We start from the raw sequence: 16006 nt of genomic DNA, 5'->3' as shown, positions 1-16006 counted from the left end.
TAGGAGTTGATAAACTCAGAATTTAAATTCCTTGGAATGGTAATAATAGTCACATTGTAGAGGCATAGACTCTTGAAGTAGGACGTGATAGATTATTTATTCCAACCCAACTATTCACTTGATTGTCCTCACTAGCCTCCTTACCACAGAGCAGCTTGAGCTTTGTTCAAACACTATCTGTGATAGAGCAGGGCTCCTTTCTGTACCTACCATGGCAGTTATTTCATCTACAAAGAGTTCTGACATTTAGAACAAAATGCTTCTTCACATGGAGTCTGTATAGCTATCTCTGTTGCCTTGTCTTCTCTCTCTGAGGGGAAAAGAACCAACCAACCAATGAACCGACTGCCCAATTAACCAACCAACCAACCAACAAACCAAAAGAGTACATGATCAAATAGGTATTCATACTCCATACCTAGCCCAAGAAGTTGCATTGTGTGTGTGTGTGTGTGTGTGTGTGTGTGTGTGTGTGTGCTGGGAAATGTGGCAGTATGCTTAATATTCAGTGTTTCAATCTTTACAAACTATGAAGGGCACCTTGTATCAAGGTGACAAGTGTTCTCCATCTCTGCAAGTGACACAACCAAAATGAATCAACTAATTAAATGTCTGTGAACCATCCATTCAGAATATATTATTTATTTCTGTACCTTTTAGGACTTTTAAATTCTTCATAATTGAATTCTGAGCTTGTCTCTGCATTTACACAAAATTTCAAAAGAGTTTTATTAATTTATTTGAGAGAGAGAGAGAAGAGAGCAAGCACAAGCAGGAAGGGCAGAGGGGGAGACAATCTCAAGCAGACTCCAGGCTGAGTGTGAGCCCTACACAGGGCCTGATCTTAAAACACCGAGATCAGGACCCAAGCTGAAACCAAGAGTTGAACACCTAGCTGACTGTGCCACCCAGGTGCCCCAATCTTTTTTTTTTAAAGTGATCTCTCCACCCAAATTGGCCCTGAATGCATGACTTGAGACCAAGAGTTGCGTGCTCCACCGACTGAGCCAGCCAGGTACCCCTGTACAACTATCTTGTATAAAAGAACTAATTGATTTTAAAAAAGAAATATTAGGAGCACCTGGGTGGCTCAGTCGGTTCAGTGTGTGACTCTTTGTTTCCTCTCCAGTCATGATCTTAGGGTCATGAGATGGTGCCCTACATCGGGTTCTGTGCTCAGTGGGGAGTCTGCAGGGAGTCAGTTCTCCCTCTCCCTCTGCCCCTCCCCCCACTTGTGCTCTCTCTCACCTGTTCGCTCTCTAAAATAAATAAATAAATACTTTTTTAAAAAAAGAAATACTACTAACGAGTTTGTGATTTATGGTCGAGGCAGTAAAAGCTGGTCTCTTTTGCTTCCTAATCATATGTATGGAATGAATGAATTGGCAAGCATTTTCTGGTCTTTTGCTTACAGTTTGAAGGTGATTGCATTAGACTCTACACCTATGTGGTTCATCAGCGGAGTCAAAGAGCTGCTCCATCGAGATGTTTTTAGGGTGTCTGTCAGATTGCCTACTGAGTTAGTGCCCTTCTTTGGGCTTCCCAACCAACATTTCTTCGGTTGAGCAACTAGTCCAAAGTAAGAAGAGCACATGCCCCTGGTTTGCGAGTCATTGAGCTTTCACAAGGGTCGGCTTGACAAGCCTGCTGTCAAATATGAATCTGCTCAACGAGGAACATGCTGTGTGTGAACTTGATCCAGCTTTGGTGATCTTGGCTTTTTATTTCTCGTGCCCAGATTAAAAGAAGTTAAAGGGTCAGCAAGAGGAACATGATAAATTGGATCTGTCCTCACCTTTATATTTCAGGAGGCAAGATGTGTGGAAATTCAAGAGGGTCAGATACGAAGCAGGGTGTCACCCAGTGTCTACCTTGCCCAAAGCCACTTCTCTCACTCTCCTTATTCTCAGCAACCATCTCACCTTGTGTTGTGTGGCTATGCACAGGTAACCCCTGTGTCTTCTCTCCCTCTCTCTTAAAGTAGTGACATCTTCTCTTTCAACCATTATCTCCTCCTTTTCCTTAGTATGGTGATGTGACTTTCTGAGCACAGTTGTGGGAGACATTTTACAATAGAAACATCAGTATGTTTTCCTTGTAAATCTGGATTTTACCTGTCCTTGAAGCTCCTCGAATGTAAGGGGCCTGAGAAAGCATTCGCTGAATGGCCCTCACTTCTGCAATGGGAGACAGTGGGGCAAGTGTTGGGGCATGACTTGCTCAAGATCACAGAGCTGCTCGGTGGCCAAGCCAGCACTGGGGTCCAGGTCCTTATGTGACAGGATTGAAGAATTGTAGAGTAGATGCGCACGGTTTCCATAGTTATGCAAGTGCCTGAGTGGTAATGGGAGTAATCAAATTGTAGCTATTAGTACTTCCAGAAGTGCCATCTGACATAAAATTCACTGATTGATCTTGAGAGATCTCCCTATTTCTCAGCACAGGGGAGAAATTTTGGTCCTATTATGTAGGAATGTTTTAATGTCTAATGCCGTCTCATTTAAATCGTATGGGACACGTGAGGCATTGCCACTTTTGCAGGCCTCTAAGGGCAGAGAGACTTCTACTTCTCTGCATCACCCCCACTTTCCACCTTGTTCCATGTCTCCATCCCTAAAAATGTCAGTGTGTAACCCATGTTTGTGGCTGCCGCAATCACATTCTTTTATCTGAGGAAACATGTAGCATTAAAAAAAAATAACTATTCAGCTGTCTGGATGGGAAGGCTTGGAAATGTACATGCACATGCTTGGCGTGGGGCACTTCAGGAGTTGACTCTTTTTCTTAATTCCAAGACATTTTTAGGAATTGAGTTTTACATCCCAATAAATTGCAGATTTTTAATGGCCTGTGTCTTTTTTAAAAAAATATTTATTTATTCATGGGAGACACAGAGAGAGGCAGAGACACAGGCAGAGGGAGAAGGAGGCTCCCTGTGGGGAGCCCAATGCGGGACTTGATCCCAGGACCCCAGGATCATGACCCGAGCCAAAGACAGATGCCCAACCACTGAGCCACCCAGGCAACCCAGTGGCTTGTGTCTTATGAAAATTGTCACTCAATTTTTTTTTTAATCTTTGAAATAGGGAGTATTTAGGTGAGGGGTGGGTCACTGTGTAGCAGATATCCATTACTCTGTCTACTGTGGACCCTCTGAGAACTTGTTTTTCTAATGCCCTTGAGCAGGATTACTTCTGGTAAACAGCATCCATATGGTATGATTTGAGGAGCATTAAGGAGGGTAATGTGTCATCAGCCTGACACCACCAGCTATTAGGCCTTTGAAGGCCCTTTGTATCAGAGAGCAGTGGGAAATATGGCTTCTATAAGAGACGTGGAACCACAGGCATTAAAACCAGCAATCCAAAATAGCCTTGTCTGATGCCCTGTTTTCTTTAAAAAGTTACCCTTGCTCATGGACCAGAGGCAGGTAGTAGGCTTTGATTTTTGGCTCCTGTAGCGTTCACTGGAATGGAACATTACAAATTAACACTTGCGAGCTGGGCATCTAAAACACGTGGAGCAATGCACGGATGTTGTTCTACCCATTGTGATCAAAGACAAGCTCGTATGTTGCTTATTAAACACCAACTATCACGCCAGTTGGTTTGCAGTTTGTTGGCGCAGCGCCCAATGACGTAGATATTATTGTGCCTGGTTGATTGGGGAAGGACATGTTTGTATGGCCAGGAAATGCAACAGGCAGAGATTTCAGTCCCTCTGTCTGGCTCCCAAGCAACGTGCTTCACCACTCCACTCTACTCTCTCTGACTTTTCCTGACTTAGGAGATGAGATAAGACATACCTTCTTCAGGGTTATTTTAAGAATCCAATAAGATAAACGATCTGAGAAGTGCTTTGCAACCACTAGTAAACTTTGCAGAATGGAAGGCATTGTCAGAAGTAGAAGGCAGGCTGCTCTGGTGCCTCCATGTGACCATCTACCCTTTACATAGATCTAGATGTCCTGGGGTTAGGACCTTTGCCCCTGGCTTTCCGGTGAGTAAGAGCAGTTTAAGTCCTAGGGATAGATTCCGAGAGCTAGGACACTGGTCTTACCCAGTGATATTTTCAAGAGTGCGATTTCCTTGCCGCGTAGCTGAGAGGAGCAGAGAGGAGGTGAGCAGTGCGTCTGCAGGGCCCCCAGGGTTCTTTGCAGCATAATGAGGAATGAGGTGGATGCTCCCAGCTGTGTTCTAACTGCATGTCATCTCTCTCCCTTTCTCATCTGTCATAGAGACTGAGCTGCTTCTCCGTGCAAAGGACATCAGTCATTTCTTAATGCAAGATATCGCCTTCTTGTCTGGTAAGCAGACTTTTCATATATTTAGACCAGATAAATGTATGAGTCTCTTAGCAAAATGAGTGCGGTCCTTATTATAGAAGTAGTCACACACACACACAGTTTGAGAAGCACTATTTTCTTTCTTTTTTTTTCAGTTTTTATTTATTTAAGTAATCTCTACACACAACATGGGGCTCGAACCAAAGACCCCGAGATCAAGAGTCACATGCTGAGAAGCACTATTTTAATAAACATTTATGCATTGTGCACATAGTGGCCAAATAGACATTTAGAGAATAGAGCTTTTGAATGTGTTTAGATACATGATGAAAACAATCTTACCACCTTTGTACATTTGACTTTCAGGCGTGCCTTTGGGAATCCATGATAGGTGCAAGTAGAATTCATCTAGGTGGGTGCAGGCTGAGAGAGAGGGTGACAACTGAGGGGACTTCTTGGCGATTTTCTCCACCACCATAGCTCTGATTATTTAAATGTTTCTTTTTTTTTAAGATTTTATTTATTTATTCATGAGAGACACACAGAGAGAGGGGCAGAGTCACGGGCAGAGGGAGAAGCAGGCTCCAAGCAGGGAGCCCGATGTGGGATTTAATCCCGGGACTCCAGGATCATGCCCTGGGCTGAAGGCAACACTAAACTGCTGGGCCACCCAGGGATCCCTATTTAAATGTATCTTATAAATGCCGTCAAGTCATTCTAATTAAGAGCACATACTGAGTTATTTCTTTTTAGAGTTTCATTTACACTTGATAAAGTAAGTTTACTAATATCTGTATATATGCATTGGTATGTGTATGTGCATTTGTATAACATTTTATTTTATTTTTATTTTTTTAAAAAAGATTGTATTTATTTATTCATGAGAGACACAGAGAAAGAGAGAGAGAGAGGCAGAGACACAGGCAGAGGGAGAAGCAGGCTCCATGCAGGGAGCCTGATATGGGACTCGATCCCAGGACTCTGGGATCACGCCCTGGGCTGATGGCAGCCGCTCAACCGCTGAGCCACCCAGGCGTCCCAAAAGTGACCATCTTAACCGGTTTTTAAAAGTATAATCTCTGTTTTATTTTTTTTCAGAGAACAGTTTTTCTTCAGTCTTTAAGGACTTAGCTCCTTACAGGGCCTTTGGTGGAGGTGGTGGGATAGCACCTGCAAGTCTAAATTGGGGTGAGGGTGGTAGTGTTGGGTCCTTCCGTGCTTCAGGAGAGTGATTCTGGATTACGTTGGCGTGAATGGTTCAGTCTGCATGGTCTTGTAGCCCACAGACAGCTTGGAATGCACATAGGCCTAGAAGATCTTCACTTTGGAAATGCCCCAGTCAGCAACAGTTTTTCCTATGGTCCCAGTAATGAACTTTTTTTTTAAGAGATTATTTATTTATTTATTTACCCATGAGAGACACACACACAGAGAGAGAGAGAGAGAGAGAGAGAGGCAGAGACACAGGCAGAGGGAGAAGCAGGTTCCATGCAGGGAGCCCGATGTGGGACTCGATCCCGGGTCTCCAGGATCATGCCCTGGGCCAAAGGCGGCCACTCAACTGCTGAGCCACCCAGGTGTCCCTAAGATTTTATTTATTTGAGAGAGAATGAGAGAGGCTGTGTACGAGTGTGTGTATGAGGTGGAGGGGCCAAGGGAGAGAATCCTCAAGCAGACTGCCCTCGGATCTGGGAGCCTAATGTGGGGCTCGATCCCAGGACCCTGAGATCATGATTTGAACTGAAACTGAGAGATTGAGCCACCCAAGTGTCCCTGAATAAAAAATTTCTTAGTGGCCTTATCCTTGGGCGTGTAATGGGCACAGTTGGTGCTACAAGTAGGCTGCATGTGACTGTGGCCCTTTGTGATGTGACTGTTGTTCCTTCTTTTTTTTGGTCATCTTGGTCATCTCCAGAAGTCTTGATCTTGCAAAACTGAAACTGTCTACCCACTAAAAAATAATTCCCCATTCCCTTCTTGCCTTAGCTCCTGGCAACCAACCATTCTACTTTCTGTCTCTGGGTGTTTCACTACTGTAGGTACCTCTTAAGAGTGGAATCATACAGGATTTGTCTTTTTTGTGATTGGCTTATTAATTCACTTAGCATAATACCTTAAGGTCCATCCAAATTGTATATATCAATATATGTCAGAAGTTCCTCCCTTTTTAAGACTGAACAATATTCCATTACATATATATATACTACATTTTGTTTGTCCATTCATCCATTGATGGATACTTGGATTGCCTCCACCTTTTGGCTATTGTGAGTAATGCAGCTCAATAGCATTACTTCTTTTTAGAGATGTAATTGGTGAACCATCCCTCTCTTTTTATTTTATTTTATTTATTTATTCATGAGAGACAGAGGCAGAGACACAGGCAGAGGGAGAAGCAGGCTCCATGCAGGGAGCCCGACGTGGGACTCGATCCCTGGACTCCAGGATCACACCCTGGGCCAAAGGCGGTGCTAAACCGCTGAGCCACCCAGGGATCCCCCATCATCCCTCTCTTTTTGACTCATTCAGAAATCTAGGGAAAGTTCTGCTTAAAGACCAGCAAATGACTTTCAAGTATTAATTGGAACTATACTGGTAAACATTATTAGAGTAAACAGATAGGGGCAATTTATGAGTTTGTGTCATTTGCTTGAAAATGAGTGCTTCTTAGATGTTGAGAGTACAAGAAATGATCTCACTCCTTTTAAGTAGTTTAATTATTGCTCCTGAAGTGCAATCAGCATGCTCAGTTTACTAAACAAGCATTTACTTTATAGATGATCCTAATTGGTCACTTTCGTCTGACCTCTGCTTTAATGATTATAATTAACAGTAATTGTGAATTAGTGGTGACTTAATTAATGTGGCTTTATGTTTTACTTTATAAGTGCTATAAATGTGTGACATATCGTCACTCTTGAGATTTGGGGGATTTTACTGAAGCTCAAGAGTGTTTTTCAAACTGTGTTCGATATATATAGAATGACCCTCAAGGCTAGTTCCCCCACCCAGACCTCTGCTACAATTTCCTTATCTGCTCTTTGTGGTGGCTTCTTTTGTTTTTTTTTTTAATATTTTATTTATTTATTCATGAGAAACAGAGTGAGAGAGGCAGAGACATAAGCAGAGGGAGAAGCAGGCTTCCTGTGGGGAACCTGATGTGGGACTCGATCCCAGGCCCTGGAATCAGGCCCTGAGCCAAAGCATCCGCTCAACCACTGAGCCACCCAGGCGTCCCTGTAGTTGTTTCTTTTGAAGGAAGCGTTTCCAATGGGAAAATAATTAAACCCTCCAAATTTAGAATATAAACACCTCTCGTTCTTTTCTCACAAATTTACTATCTAGTACAGCACTTGTAGGTATTCAGTGGTAGTAACAGTTTAGAGATTAAGCAATGATCATTTACCCTTATAAGAACCTGCATTCTTTCCTTTGATAGGTATAGCTTTCCTAAGTGCTGGCTGGTTCTGTCTTTAACTAGAGTGCTTACCAGCTTGCTTGGCAAGTCTGTTATATTAAATATTATATATATGTTGAATTGTGTGTTATATATAATTTGTTTTATGTATATGTATTTATTAAATTTTTAAGAGTTTATTTATTTATTCATGAGACACACAGAGAGAGGCATAGACATATAGGCAGAGGGAGAAGCAGGCTCCCTGTGGGGAGCCTGATGCGGAACTTGATCTCAGGACCCCGGGATCATGACTTGAACCAAAGGCAGATGCTCAACCGTTGAGCCACCTAAGTGCCCTTTATATATTTATTTTAAGTAAACTCTATGCCCAACAAGCTCACAACCCTGAGGTTAAGAGTCATATGCTCTACCAACTGAGTTAGCTAGGCACCCCCATTATATATTACTAGTTCTTTAATATACTCTACCTGTAGAAGCCCTTTGTTTAATGATTTGCTATATCTCTTGGTTTAGAGTTATACAGTTTCTCCCTTGAGTTCCTTTGAAACTCTTGGGTGGATGCTGCCATTGTCCATGATAATCTTCATCCTACTCTCATAGCCTAAAAGATTTATCATTTGATGTAATACTTTGAACTAGTTTGATACAAAAAAAATTAACTTGGGAATGGGAACTCTCCCTCATGTTTCCCTTGGTAAAGACTAAGGCAATGAATGAATTTGATTTTGTTCAAAGTGCATTAGGAAAGGATGTATATTTGGCTTTTATTGAATGGAATGTTCTAGAAATGTCAGTTAGGTCATATTGGTTAAGATTGTTGCTCAGGTGTACTGTCTACTTGCAAATTGTCTACTTATTCTATCAGTCATTGAGAGGTGGTGAAATTTGTTTTTTATTTTCATCAAAAACATTTTTGAGATTTATTTATTTATTTTAGAGGGAGAGAGAGAGTGAGCACACATCTGAGTAGGGGAGGGGCAGAGAGAGAGAGAATCTTTTTTAAATTTTTTATAAATTTATTTTTTATTGGTGTTCAATTTGCCAACATATAGAATAACACCCAGTGCTCATCCCGTCAAGTGCCCCCCTCAGTGCCTGTCACCCAGTCACCCCCACCACCCGCCCACCTCCCTTTCTACCACCCCTAGTTTGTTTCCCAGAGTTAGGAGTCGAGAGAGAGAATCTTAAGCAGACTTTCCACTGAATGCAGAGCCCAACACAGGGCTCCCTCCCCGGACCCTGAGATCATGACCTGAGCTGAAACCAAGAGTTGGATGCTTAACTGACTGAGCCACCCAGGTACCCCGGTAGTGAAATGTTTTGACTAAAGTTGTGGATTTGTCTGTTTCTCCTTGCACTTCTATTAGTTTTTGTTTCATGTATTTTGAAGCTCCGTTATTAGGTACATAAGCATTTAGGATTGTTATATACTCTTGATGAATTTGCCCTGGTTTGATTATCAAATGATTTTCTTAATATCTAGTTATATTCCTGACTCTGAAATCAATTTTGTCTAAAATTAGACAACTTCCTTTTGACTAATGGTATATCTTTTCCCATCCTTTTGCTTTTAATGCATTTGTGTTTTATATTTATTTATTTTTTTAGATTTTATATATTTATTCATGAGAGAGAGAGAGAGACAGAGAGAGAGAGACATAAGCAGGGGGAGAAGCAGGCTCCATCCAGGGAGCCTGGTGTGGGACTCGATCCTGGGACTCCAGGATCAAGCCCTCAGCCGAAGGCAGATGCTCAACCGCTGAGCCACCCAGGGATCCCTGTGCTTTATATTTAAAATGTGTTTCTAGGGTGTCTGGCTGGCGCAGTTGGTAGAGCATGCAACTCTTGATTTTGGGTTTCTGAGTTCAAGTCCCACATAGAGTGTAGAGCTTACTTAAAAAAATAAAAATAGGGCATCTGGGTGGCTCAGTGGTTGAGCATCTGCTTTTAGCTTGGGTCATGATCCTGGGGTCTTGGGATCAAGTTCCACATCAGGTTCTCCACAGGCAGCCTGCTTCTCCCTCTGCCTATGTCTCTGCCTCTCTGTGTCTCTCATGAATAAATAAATAAAATCTTAAAAAAATAAAAATAAATAAAAATTAAAATAAAATTATATTTAAAAAATAAAGTGTGTTTCCTATAGATAGTATATAGTTGGGCCTTGGGCATTTTTATCCAATTTGATCATCTCTAACTTTTAACTGGGATGTCAAGATTACTTATATTTAATGTGATTATTCATATGGTTGGGTTTAAATCTGTCATCTTACTATTTGTTCTCTATGTGTCCCATTAGTTCTTTGTTTTTTTCCCCCTCCAGTTTTGCTTTCTTTTGGGTTATTTTTATCGTTCACTTTATCTCCTTTGCCATTGTCTTATTTTTAAAATTTATTTATTTATTTACTTATTTGTTTATTTATTTATTTATTTTATTTAATTTAATTTTTATTTATTTATTTATTTTAGTAATCTACACCCAACATGGGGTTTGAATTTACAACCCCAAGGTCAAGAGTCACATGCTCTTCCAACTGAGCCAGCCAGGTGCCCTGCCATTGTCATATTTTTATTGAACATTGAATTTTTTTCATATCCTTACATCTTTTTTCACTTAAATTCAGCCAAATGAGAATTACAACTAAACTTATCAAAAAATTTCTATTAGCAAGCTTAATTCAAAGACCTCCCTAATAACTTTCCTAAAATAATCCTTAAACTTCCATTTAGCACTAAATATTTACTGAGCACATCCTCTGTGCTCAGTTGTTGGGTCATCTGTACAGTGGGACCGTAAACATTTATATAGCTCATCCCTTTACTTAGGTGGCTTTCATTCTCAATTTTCCTTATCCTCTGGGCTGTGTTGAGGGCTGTAGCATATGGTGCATGCTGAATTTTAACCCAAAGAGAATTTATGGTCTTTGTTTCTTTGCATTAGTAAAAGTCCTATACGATTGTTGCTATTACTGCTTATATTGTTTTTTTTTCACAAATCCATTAGAACATCACTTATTTCCTGTAGCTTATATCCTGTATTCTTTCAGACTCACCATAGCTGTAAATCACCTGGTTTGAATTTAGGCCCATAGTATTGGTATAGAAACAGTTATTTCCCAGTATCCTCAGTTGTCCAATATGAGGGGTCAGCTGTGTTTTTAATTATATTTATTATATTCATTTCATGAAAATTTCTGACTATAATCACTTATTTTGCTTTCTCTCTCTCTCTCTCTCTTTTTTTTTTTTATATTCTGTTTTCATTTAGAAACTACTCGGCTACTTTTTTCTTTCTTTTTTTTTAAAGTAGACTCCACACCCAGTGTGAGGTTTGAATTCAAGACTCTGAGATCAAGGGCAGCCTGAGTGGCTCAGCGGTTTAGCACCGCCTTCGGCCCAGGGTGTGATCCTGGAGTCCTGGGATCGAGTCCCACATCGGGCTCCCTGCATGGAGCCTGCTTCTCCCTCTGCCTGTGTCTCTGCCTCTTGCTCTCTCTCTGTGTCTCTCATGAATAAATAAATAATAAAATCTTTAACAAAAAAAGACTCTGAGATCAAGAGTCAAATACTCTACCAACTGAACCACCCAGGTGTCCCTTAGCTACTCTTTTGACTTAGTCAGGAGCATGGTGCCATTTTGATTTTTGTGGAGACCATCATCCTTATAAAAGTTACATTGGCCCCAAGCTGCCCCTCTCAAATCCTCAGTTCTTGCATTGTAGTCATGTGAATTGTTAAATTGGTTGACTTATTTTTATGTTGTTTTAGGTGGCCGGGGAAAGGATAATGCTTGGATCATTACTTTTCCAGAAAATTGTAATTTCAGATGTGTACCAGAAGAAGTGATAGCAAAGGTGCTGACTTATTTGACATCTATTGCAAGGTATAGCATTTCATTACATGTTTTTCAATTTGTTATGTGTTGGATACCCAATTTAATGTAATAACAGAAAAATGGCTTTTTTTTTAGTGTGACTGTTATTATTATAAGTGATTATAAGACTCCTCTTCAGAGTAGATAAGAAATAAAACTTACAAGGGAAAGCTGACAGCTACCTAAATTGCTATAAAAATTATACTGAGGATCTATGGAAACACAATCGGGAGTCTAGAAATATTTGCCTTCATGAAGAAAAATGTAGGTTGAAAATGATCATACTTTAAGCCTTTGATTTGCCTAAAAGGAAATCCTCTAGCCCAGAGTGAAGGTAGCTATTCTTCCAAGGGTAAAATATGAAGACCAAATGTTAAATAGACTCAAAAGTGATATTGGAATTGGTTAGGAGGAACTTCTTGATATTAGAAATAATTTGAGGCTAGAATGCTTTAAAAGGTAAGTTTCAAAAGCTTCTTTGAAGATTATATTTAGGTTGAAAACAAAATTTTTAAAGGAGACATTTTCCATTTATTAACCCTGAAGACTAAGAGGCCACAAATCTACAATGATATAAATATGAAGAGTTTCATGAACAACAACAACAAAAAATCAAGTCACAGAAAACTGAATTTGTAGTGTATCCCTTAAAGCTTGAAAGTCTTTTAGGTCTTTTTAGGGCAAATAAAAGTTTTATTATTCATTAAACTGCTTCTCAAGGAGCAGACGACATAGAAACCTATATTTAATAGTGTTTTTCTGAGTGAATAAATGAATGGATGGATCATTGGCTCTTGATCCATTACCATGAAAGGTTAAATCTGATACCATGTAGGGTAGCTGTCTATAAGTTTTTCTCATACCTGAAATTGCAGTATGCCAAATTCATTTTAGTGAACTATCTGCATTATGCTATCATTCGACTATTTAAAAGAATGATGTTAGTGCCAAAAAAGAAATTTTAAATATTGAGTAGTGGAACATGGAATTAAATTGGTTTTCCAGTGTAGCACTTTGTGATAGCTTTCCCAATCCAAATTTATCTTCAGTTAAGACATCAAGTGTAAACAAAAAAGAGTCAGAATTAAGGACACAACCTAGCAAATTTGGGTAGTTACTAAGAAAAACATGATATCCTCTTATCTTGCAGGCAAAATGGATCTGATTCCCGGTTTACCATTATTCTTGATCGAAGATTGGATACGTGGTCTTCTCTCAAAATTTCTCTCCAGAAAATCTCAGTAAGCACCAATGCATTCTACTGTAACTTTTTATTTTTATTTTACATGATACTTTCTGTTTGTGGGAGTGCAGAATATTTTGATACTAGACAATGAAGACAATAAAAGTGATGGAAACAACGATGGAAACAATAAAAAAAGATGAGATGGTGAGATGAGAAAGTGGGAAGAAGCGTTGATAGAGGAGATTGAGCTAAACAACTCATCCAAAATAAAACATAATGGGAAAGAATGAGTACTTAGTGGTTCAAGGGATGAGTGAGAAGAGACTCATGGTTCCCTATGCCTTTCAGAGCAAGGCAAATTTTATGGAAATAGCTCTATTGTATACTTACTCTATATGGAAAAGTATAAAAAAGAAAGTTTAAAGCAATAATTGGTAATTCAACCATCCATAAATAAAACACTTTTAAACATTTTGATATATGTCTTTCTAGACATTTCTTCCCCTAAGATAGAGTAGGGAAGTGACTCAACTGCAATATGACTTATCTCCCCTTTCAGAATCTAGCCCCCAGCTTCCCAAGACCTAGATAAAGAAAACCGTTTCCCTAAGAGAAAAATATGAGAGCTGCCACCCTGCACATAGCCAAGGTGATCTTTCAGATTATTAGGCTCATCTGGATTACAGTGGCATTATCTGACACTTCTTCATAGAAGAGGAGGGAGGTGAGGAACCCATATATTACTGAGCTGGCAAGATTGGGGCTGTCTGTAGAGGTACCATGGGGCTAACTTCCTCTGTCAGAGCAGAGTAGCCCGGAATCAATGTATTTTTTTCTTTGCAAGTCCAACATCATCAATCATCAGAAATTCTTTGTCTCCTGACTGACACGGGAGGCCGCTCTCACCAGAGGAAGTTGATTTAGTTGCGAAGGCAAGACAGAAATCTAGGTTGTTGGACTTCTGAGCCAGTGGTCTTTTTGCTATACTAACCTAGCTAACGGGCATAAGAAATAGACTGGCACTCACGTGGTAAAATGTATGAGATCATTATTTTCATACCCAGCTTGGATTGTTCTTCATCTTGAGCAAATCAGCAAAGTGGTTTTTTTGTTTATGTCTTTAACAGAAGTGTGTAATGATAAGCAATGGAGAGAAGAGCGAACACCAAATTTACACAAGTTTCTAAAATAAAATAGCAAAACCTTGACTTCATCTAATATGCTTTTGCTTTTTCAAAAGTGTTCACTTTTATTAATGTTGATTCTATTTCCTGATTAAGTCCTGCAGGTGGGTATTATTATAATTGTCTTATAAATGAGGGAATTACATTAATATACACACTTGGGGGAAGGTTTTGTGATGGATCCAAGGTCAAATAGCTCAGTAACAAAAAGAGGCGGGGCAAGAATTGAATTTTCATGAACTTCAGTTGGTGCACTTCCCACCTGCTGCTTTCTTTTTTCTTTCTTTTTTTTTTTTTTTACCTGCTGCTTTCTATCCTTTTCCAAATGACTTGTGGATAGACAAATACATACAGTGTTTTTCAGAAAAAAAGTAAAATCCCTTTGGAGAGAGCAAATCTGTCCAGGATGTACCGTTGAGCCCTGTCAATGGGGCAAAGTTAAGTAAAAGCTATTTACCTTGCTCTGGACTTTTAAGATCCATCCTTGGGCTTATTGAGATTTCAGTTTATGATTCTTCTATACTAAATATATAACACTTGTGAGAATAAAACCTTCCTTATTACACAGCCCAGCTTTTTTCTTTTGGCCAAAACTATCTGCTTGATTAAATTAATTTTCATTGAGTGACTGTTTGGCACATGGCATTAGTATTTGTTAAGGTCTTATTTTTATTAATCAAATAGGCCGCTTGGAGCAGGTCTTCTTTTTTCTTATTTTTAAAAATATTTTATTTATTTATTCATGAGAAACACAGAGAGGGGGAGAGAGAGAGAGGCAGAGACACAGGCAGAAGGAGAAGCAGGCTCCATGGCAGGGAGCCCGACGTGGGACTCAATCTCGGGTCTCCAGGATCACACCCTGGGCCAAAGGCAGCACTAAACCGCTGAGCCACCCGGGCTGCCCAGGTCTTATTTTTTCTAAAAGCAAAATAGAAGATTTGGTCTTGATCCTACTGATTGGGGGTCAACAGAGCAATGATGATTTGTTTCTTGGGAGGCAAAGCTCAACTTTCTGTTTCCCTAGGGATGGTCTTTTTTTTTTTTTTTAAAGATTTTATTTATTCGTGAGAGACAGACAGAGAGAGGCAGAGACACAGGCAGAGAGAGAAGCAGGGTCCATGAAGGAGCCCGATGCATGACTCAGTCCTGGACCCCAGGATCATGCCCTGAGCTGAAGACAGATGCTCCACTGCTGATCCACCCAGGCATCTCTCCCCAGGGATGGTCTTTCAGTGGGAAAGTATGAACCATGTTCATCATAGAGCTTGACACTCAGGGTCCTTTCATTGTCTTAACTGCCAAATCGATGGTGCTAAGCAAGATTGGGGTCACCATTGATGATGACATGTAACGAGTGTTTCTTTTTAGCATGTAAAATGTTTCTACTTGTGGTATAGTTTCAATACTCGTACTCCAGCACATCGATTACACTTCAACCAATGCTAGCCATTAGGCAGTGTTTGCGTTAAAGATAAATTCTTAAAAATTTTTTAAAAGATTTTATTTATTTATGAGAGACACCGAGAGAGAGAGGCGGAGACATAGGTAGAGGGAGAAGCAGGCTGCCTGTGGGACTCGATCCCAGGACCCTGGGATCACGACCTGAGCCAAAGGCAGGCACTTAACCACTGAGCCACTCAGGTGTCCCAGTATTAAAGATAAATATTGAATGCAAGCAAATTTCAAGGGCAAAAGTCGTATTCAGAAAGGATTTCTGGTATAAAGTGCTGTTGTGTAGATAGATGTAACTGTCTTTGGTATATTACTTTAAACAATTATCTTTAAAATAATCATACAACTCAATTTAAAGACCTTAATTCGTAAATTCCAAAACAAACTATGCAGTTGGGTTACACTTTGTAATAAATGATGGGAAACAAGATTTTGTTTTACAAAGTTTCAATTTCTTTTCTTTTCTTTTTTTCTTTTTATAAATTTATTTTTTATTGGTGTTCAATTTGCCAACATATAGAATAACACCCAGTGCTCATCCCATCAAGTTTCAATTTATTTCAGAGCCAGAAAAAACGCAAGCAGGGGCAGGGGTAGAGGGGGAGGG

Source organism: Nyctereutes procyonoides, unplaced genomic scaffold (assembly GCF_905146905.1).
Source record: "Nyctereutes procyonoides isolate TBG_1078 unplaced genomic scaffold, NYPRO_anot_genome, whole genome shotgun sequence".
NCBI lineage: Eukaryota > Metazoa > Chordata > Mammalia > Carnivora > Canidae > Nyctereutes > Nyctereutes procyonoides.
Note: the sequence above shows the minus strand (reverse complement) of the source record.